Source organism: Ipomoea triloba, chromosome 8, assembly GCF_003576645.1.
Source record: "Ipomoea triloba cultivar NCNSP0323 chromosome 8, ASM357664v1".
Taxonomy (NCBI): domain Eukaryota; kingdom Viridiplantae; phylum Streptophyta; class Magnoliopsida; order Solanales; family Convolvulaceae; genus Ipomoea; species Ipomoea triloba.
The window spans coordinates 2,195,084-2,203,674 of record NC_044923.1 but is presented as its reverse complement, the minus strand read 5'-3'; positions in this window follow the sequence as shown (position 1 = coordinate 2,203,674).

Sequence of the window (8,591 nt, the reverse complement as noted above, 5' to 3'; positions counted from 1 at the left end):
ATTTTTTTTTTTTATAATAACCAAGGGCATTTTTGGGAATTTTTTATTTTTTCAAATTCTATGGAGATTCAGGGTCATTATTTTCTAAACTATCTTTGTACTCTTGGCCACTAATGAGGGGCCAAAAAAACTACACAAATTTAAGTTTTGGGAATTTTTTTTTCCAAACTTTATGGAGATTCAAGGCTCCTTCTTTTCTAAACTTTCTTTGCACTCTTGGCCACTAATGAGGGGCCAAAAAAACTACACAAATTTAAGTTTTGGGAATTTTTTTTTCCAAACTTTATGGAGATTCAAGGCTCCTTCTTTTCTAAACTTTCTTTGCACTCTTCGCCACTAATGAGGGGACAAAAAAAACTCCTCAAACTTAAGTTTTTTTTAAAAAAAATAATAGCCAAGGGCGTTTTGGGTAATTTTTTATTTTTTCAAACTTTATGGAGATTCAAGGCTCATTCTTTTCTAAACTTTCTTTGCACTCTTGGCCACTAATGAGGTGCCAAAAAAAAACTCATCAAACTCATGTTTTTTTCATAATAATAACCAAGAGCGTTTTGGGGAATTTTTTAGTTTTCCAAACTTTATGGAGATTCAAGGCTCATTCGTTTATAAACTTTCTTTGCACTGTTGGCCACTAATGAGGAGACGAAAAACTTCTCAAACTTATGTTTTTTTTAATAATAATACCAAGGGCGTTTTTGGGAATTTTTTATTTTTTCATATTTTATGGAGATTCAAGGCTTATTCTTTTCTAAACTTTCTTTGCACTCTTGGCCACTAATGATGGGCCGAAAAAACTCCTCAAATTTAAGTTTTTTTTTTAAATAATAACCAAGGGCGTTTTGGAGAATTTTTTGTTTTTCCAAACATTATGAAGATTCAAGGCTCATTCTTTTCTAAACTTTCTTTGAACTCTTGGCCACTAATGAGGGGCCAAAAAAACTCTTCAAACTTATGTTTTTTTTTTTAAATAATAACCATGGGCGTTTTGGTGAATTTTTTATTTTTTCAAAATTTATAGAAATTCAAGGCTCATTCTTTTCTAAACTTTCTTTGCACTCTTGGCCAGTAATTAGGGGCTGGAAAAACTCCTAAAACTTATGTTTTTTTTTAAATAATACCAACGGCGTTTTAGCGAATTTTTTATTTTTTCAAAAATTATGGAGATTCAAGGCTCATTATTTTCTAAACTTTCTTTGCACTCTTGGCTACTAATGAGGGGTCGAAAAAACTCCTCAAATTTAAGTTTTTTTTTTTTTTTAATAATAACCAAGGGCATTTTTGGAAATTTTTTATTTTTTCAAATTCTATGGAGATTCAAGGCTCATTATTTTCTAAACTATATTTGCACTCTTGGCCACTAATGAGGGGCCAAAAAAACTCTTCAAACTTATGTTTTTTTTTTAAATAATAACCATGGGCGTTTTGGTGAATTTTTTATTTTTTCAAAATTTATAGAAATTCAAGGCTCATTCTTTTCTAAACTTTCTTTGCACTCTTGGCCACTAATGAGGTGCCAAAAAAAAACTCATCAAACTCATGTTTTTTTCATAATAATAACCAAGAGCGTTTTGGGGAATTTTTTAGTTTTCCAAACTTTATGGAGATTCAAGGCTCCTTCTTTTCTAAACTTTCTTTGCACTCTTCGCCACTAATGAGGGGACAAAAAAAAAACTCCTCAAACTTAAGTTTTTTTTTAAAAAAATAATAGCCAAGGGCGTTTTGGGTAATTTTTTATTTTTTCAAACTTTATGGAGATTCAAGGCTCATTCTTTTCTAAACTTTCTTTGCACTCTTGGCCACTAATGAGGTGCCAAAAAAAAACTCATCAAACTCATGTTTTTTTCATAATAATAACAAAGAGCGTTTTGGGGAATTTTTTAGTTTTCCAAACTTTATGGAGATTCAAGGCTCATTCGTTTATAAACTTTCTTTGCACTGTTGGCCACTAATGAGGAGACGAAAAACTTCTCAAACTTATGTTTTTTTTTAATAATAATACCAAGGGCGTTTTTGGGAATTTTTTATTTTTTCATATTTTATGGAGATTCAAGGCTTATTCTTTTCTAAACTTTCTTTGCACTCTTGGCCACTAATGAGGGGCCAAAAAAAAACTCATCAAACTCATGTTTTTTTCATAATAATAACCAAGAGCGTTTTGGGGAATTTTTTAGTTTTCCAAACTTTATGGAGATTCAAGGCTCATTCGTTTATAAACTTTCTTTGCACTGTTGGCCACTAATGAGGAGACGAAAAACTTCTCAAACTTATGTTTTTTTTTAATAATAATACCAAGGGCGTTTTTGGGAATTTTTTATTTTTTCAAATTTTATGGAGATTCAAGGCTCATTATTTTCTAAACTTTCTTTGCACTCTTGGCTACTAATGAGGGGTCGAAAAAACTCTTCAAATTTAAGTTTTTTTTTTTTTTATAAAAACCAAGGGCATTTTTGGAAATTTTTTATTTTTTCAAATTCTATGGAGATTCAAGGCTCATTATTTTCTAAACTATATTTGCCCTCTTGGCCACTAATGAGGGCCAAAAAAACTCCTCAAACTTATGTTTTTTTTTAAATAATAACCAAGGGCGTGTTGGGGAATTTTTTATTTTTCTAAACTTTATGGAGATTCAAGGCTCATTATTTTCTAAACTATATTTGCCCTCTTGGCCACTAATGAGGGCCAAAAAAACTCCTCAAACTTATGTTTTTTTTTAAATAATAACCATGGGCGTTTCGGTGAATCTTTTATTTTTTCAAAATTTATAGAAATTCAAGGCTCATTCTTTTCTAAACCTTGTTTGTACTCTTGGCCACTAATAAGGGCCAAAAAAACTCTTCAAACATATGTTTTTTTTTTAAATAATAACCATGGGCGTTTCGGTGAATCTTTTATTTTTTCAAAATTTATGGAGATTCAAGGCGGTGAATCTTTTATTTTTTCAAAATTTATGGAGATTCAAGGCTCATTCTTTTCTAACCATTCTTTGCACATGGAGATTCAAGGCTCATTCTTTTCTAACCATTCTTTGCACTCTTGGCCACTAATGAGGGGCAAAAAAAACTCCGTAAACATATGTTTTTTTTTTTAAATAATAACCAAGGGCGTTTTGGGGAATTTTTTATTTTACCAAGCTTTATGGAGATTCAAGGCTCAATCTTTTCTAAACTTTCTTTGCCCTCTTCGCCACTAATGAGGGGACAAAAAAAAACTCCTCAAACTTATGTTTTTTTTTCTAAATAATAACCAAGGGCGTGTTGGGGAATTTTTTATTTTTCCAAGCTTTATGGAGATTCAAGGCTCAATCTTTTCTAAACTTTCTTTGCCCTCTTCGCCACTAATGAGGGGACAAAAAAAAACTCCTCAAACTTATGTTTTTTTTTCTAAATAATAACCAAGGGCGTGTTGGGGAATTTTTTATTTTTCCAAGCTTTATGGAGATTCAAGGCTCAATCTTTTCTAAACTTTCTTTGCCCTCTTCGCCACTAATGAGGGGACAAAAAAAAACTCCTCAAACTTATGTTTTTTTTTCTAAATAATAACCAAGGGCGTGTTGGGGAATTTTTTATTTTTCCAAGCTTTATGGAGATTCAAGGCTCAATCTTTTCTAAACTTTCTTTGCCCTCTTCGCCACTAATGAGGGGACAAAAAAAAACTCCTCAAACTTATGTTTTTTTTTCTAAATAATAACCAAGGGCGTGTTGGGGAATTTTTTATTTTTCCAAGCTTTATGGAGATTCAAGGCTCAATCTTTTCTAAACTTTCTTTGCCCTCTTCGCCACTAATGAGGGGACAAAAAAAAACTCCTCAAACTTATGTTTTTTTTTCTAAATAATAACCAAGGGCGTGTTGGGGAATTTTTTATTTTTCCAAGCTTTATGGAGATTCAAGGCTCAATCTTTTCTAAACTTTCTTTGCCCTCTTCGCCACTAATGAGGGGACAAAAAAAAACTCCTCAAACTTATGTTTTTTTTTCTAAATAATAACCAAGGGCGTGTTGGGGAATTTTTTATTTTTCCAAGCTTTATGGAGATTCAAGGCTCAATCTTTTCTAAACTTTCTTTGCCCTCTTCGCCACTAATGAGGGGACAAAAAAAAACTCCTCAAACTTATGTTTTTTTTTCTAAATAATAACCAAGGGCGTGTTGGGGAATTTTTTATTTTTCCAAGCTTTATGGAGATTCAAGGCTCAATCTTTTCTAAACTTTCTTTGCCCTCTTCGCCACTAATGAGGGGACAAAAAAAAACTCCTCAAACTTATGTTTTTTTTTCTAAATAATAACCAAGGGCGTGTTGGGGAATTTTTTATTTTTCCAAGCTTTATGGAGATTCAAGGCTCAATCTTTTCTAAACTTTCTTTGCCCTCTTCGCCACTAATGAGGGGACAAAAAAAAACTCCTCAAACTTATGTTTTTTTTTCTAAATAATAACCAAGGGCGTGTTGGGGAATTTTTTATTTTTCCAAGCTTTATGGAGATTCAAGGCTCAATCTTTTCTAAACTTTCTTTGCCCTCTTCGCCACTAATGAGGGGACAAAAAAAAACTCCTCAAACTTATGTTTTTTTTTCTAAATAATAACCAAGGGCGTGTTGGGGAATTTTTTATTTTTCCAAGCTTTATGGAGATTCAAGGCTCAATCTTTTCTAAACTTTCTTTGCCCTCTTCGCCACTAATGAGGGGACAAAAAAAAACTCCTCAAACTTATGTTTTTTTTTCTAAATAATAACCAAGGGCGTGTTGGGGAATTTTTTATTTTTCCAAGCTTTATGGAGATTCAAGGCTCAATCTTTTCTAAACTTTCTTTGCCCTCTTCGCCACTAATGAGGGGACAAAAAAAAACTCCTCAAACTTATGTTTTTTTTTCTAAATAATAACCAAGGGCGTGTTGGGGAATTTTTTATTTTTCCAAGCTTTATGGAGATTCAAGGCTCAATCTTTTCTAAACTTTCTTTGCCCTCTTCGCCACTAATGAGGGGACAAAAAAAAACTCCTCAAACTTATGTTTTTTTTTCTAAATAATAACCAAGGGCGTGTTGGGGAATTTTTTATTTTTCCAAGCTTTATGGAGATTCAAGGCTCAATCTTTTCTAAACTTTCTTTGCCCTCTTCGCCACTAATGAGGGGACAAAAAAAAACTCCTCAAACTTATGTTTTTTTTTCTAAATAATAACCAAGGGCGTGTTGGGGAATTTTTTATTTTTCCAAGCTTTATGGAGATTCAAGGCTCAATCTTTTCTAAACTTTCTTTGCCCTCTTCGCCACTAATGAGGGGACAAAAAAAAACTCCTCAAACTTATGTTTTTTTTTCTAAATAATAACCAAGGGCGTGTTGGGGAATTTTTTATTTTTCCAAGCTTTATGGAGATTCAAGGCTCAATCTTTTCTAAACTTTCTTTGCCCTCTTCGCCACTAATGAGGGGACAAAAAAAAACTCCTCAAACTTATGTTTTTTTTTCTAAATAATAACCAAGGGCGTGTTGGGGAATTTTTTATTTTTCCAAGCTTTATGGAGATTCAAGGCTCAATCTTTTCTAAACTTTCTTTGCCCTCTTCGCCACTAATGAGGGGACAAAAAAAAACTCCTCAAACTTATGTTTTTTTTTCTAAATAATAACCAAGGGCGTGTTGGGGAATTTTTTATTTTTCCAAGCTTTATGGAGATTCAAGGCTCAATCTTTTCTAAACTTTCTTTGCCCTCTTCGCCACTAATGAGGGGACAAAAAAAAACTCCTCAAACTTATGTTTTTTTTTCTAAATAATAACCAAGGGCGTGTTGGGGAATTTTTTATTTTTCCAAGCTTTATGGAGATTCAAGGCTCAATCTTTTCTAAACTTTCTTTGCCCTCTTCGCCACTAATGAGGGGACAAAAAAAAACTCCTCAAACTTATGTTTTTTTTTCTAAATAATAACCAAGGGCGTGTTGGGGAATTTTTTATTTTTCCAAGCTTTATGGAGATTCAAGGCTCAATCTTTTCTAAACTTTCTTTGCCCTCTTCGCCACTAATGAGGGGACAAAAAAAAACTCCTCAAACTTATGTTTTTTTTTCTAAATAATAACCAAGGGCGTGTTGGGGAATTTTTTATTTTTCCAAGCTTTATGGAGATTCAAGGCTCAATCTTTTCTAAACTTTCTTTGCCCTCTTCGCCACTAATGAGGGGACAAAAAAAAACTCCTCAAACTTATGTTTTTTTTTAAATAATAACCAAGGACGTTTTTGGGAATTTTTTATTTTTCCAAACTTTATGGAGATTCAAGGCTCATTCTTTTCTAAACCTTGTTTGTCCTCTTGGCCACTAATAAGGGCCAAAAAAACTCTTCAAACATACTCTTGGCCACTAATAAGGGCCAAAAAAACTCTTCAAACATATGTTTTTTTTTTAAATAATAACCATGGGCGTTTTGGTGAATCTTTTATTTTTTCAAAATTTATGGAGATTCAAGGCTCATTCTTTTCTAACCATTCTTTGCACTCTTGGCCACTAATGAGGGGCAAAAAAAACTCCGTAAACATATGTTTTTTTTTTTTAAATAATAACCAAGGGCGTTTTGGGGAATTTTTTATTTTACCAAGCTTTATGGAGATTCAAGGCTCAATCTTTTCTAAACTTTCTTTGCACTCTTGGCCACTAATGAGGGCCGAAAAAACTCCTCAAATTTAAGTTTTTTTTTTAAAATAATAACCAAGGGCGTGTTGGGGAATTTTTTATTTTTCTAAACTTTATGGAGATTCAAGGCTCATTCTTTTCTAAACTGTCTTTGCACTCTTGGCCACTAATGAGGGCCGAAAAAACTCCTCAAATTTAAGTTTTTTTTTTAAAATAATAACCAAGGGCGTGTTGGGGAATTTTTTATTTTTCTAAACTTTATGGAGATTCAAGGCTCATTCTTTTCTAAACTTTCTTTGCACTCTTGGCCACTAATGAGGGGTCGAAAAAACTCCTCAAATTTAAGTTTTTTTTTTATAATAACCAAGGGCATTTTTGGGAATTTTTTATTTTTTCAAATTCTATGGAGATTCAGGGTCATTATTTTCTAAACTATCTTTGCACTCTTGGCTACTAATGAGGGGTCGAAAAAACTCCTCAAATTTAAGTTTTTTTTTTAAAATAATAACCAAGGGCGTGTTGGGGAATTTTTTATTTTTCTAAACTTTATGGAGATTCAAGGCTCATTCTTTTCTAAACTTTCTTTGCACTCTTGGCCACTAATGAGGGGCCAAAAAAAAACTCATCAAACTCATGTTTTTTTCATAATAATAACCAAGAGCGTTTTGGGGAATTTTTTAGTTTTCCAAACTTTATGGAGATTCAAGGCTCCTTCTTTTCTAAACTTTCTTTGCACTCTTGGCCACTAATGAGGTGCCAAAAAAAAACTCATCAAACTCATGTTTTTTTCATAATAATAACCAAGAGCGTTTTGGGAAATTTTTTAGTTTTCCAAACTTTATGGAGATTCAAGGCTCATTCGTTTATAAACTTTCTTTGCACTGTTGGCCACTAATGAGGAGACGAAAAACTTCTCAAACTTATGTTTTTTCTTACTAATAATACCAAGGGCGTTTTTGGGAATTTTTTATTTTTTCATATTTTATGGAGATTCAAGGCTTATTCTTTGCTAAACTTTCTTTGCACTCTTGGCCACTAATGAGGGGCCAAAAAAAAACTCATCAAACTCATGTTTTTTTCATAATAATAACCAAGAGCGTTTTGGGGCCTTTTTTAGTTTTCCAAACTTTATGGAGATTCAAGGCTCATTCGTTTATAAACTTTCTTTGCACTGTTGGCCACTAATGAGGAGACGAAAAACTTCTCAAACTTATGTTTTTTCTTACTAATAATACCAAGGGCGTTTTTGGGAATTTTTTATTTTTTCATATTTTATGGAGATTCAAGGCTTATTCTTTGCTAAACTTTCTTTGCACTCTTGGCCACTAATGAGGGGCCAAAAAAAAACTCATCAAACTCATGTTTTTTTCATAATAATAACCAAGAGCGTTTTGGGGCCTTTTTTAGTTTTCCAAACTTTATGGAGATTCAAGGCTCATTCGTTTATAAACTTTCTTTGCACTGTTGGCCACTAATGAGGAGACGAAAAACTTCTCAAACTTATGTTTTTTCTTACTAATAATACCAAGGGCGTTTTTGGGAATTTTTTATTTTTTCATATTTTATGGAGATTCAAGGCTTATTCTTTGCTAAACTTTCTTTGCACTCTTGGCCACTAATGAGGGGCCAAAAAAAAACTCATCAAACTCATGTTTTTTTCATAATAATAACCAAGAGCGTTTTGGGGCCTTTTTTAGTTTTCCAAACTTTATGGAGATTCAAGGCTCATTCGTTTATAAACTTTCTTTGCACTGTTGGCCACTAATGAGGAGACGAAAAACTTCTCAAACTTATGTTTTTTCTTACTAATAATACCAAGGGCGTTTTTGGGAATTTTTTATTTTTTCATATTTTATGGAGATTCAAGGCTTATTCTTTGCTAAACTTTCTTTGCACTCTTGGCCACTAATGAGGGGCCAAAAAAAAACTCATCAAACTCATGTTTTTTTCATAATAATAACCAAGAGCGTTTTGGGGCCTTTTTTAG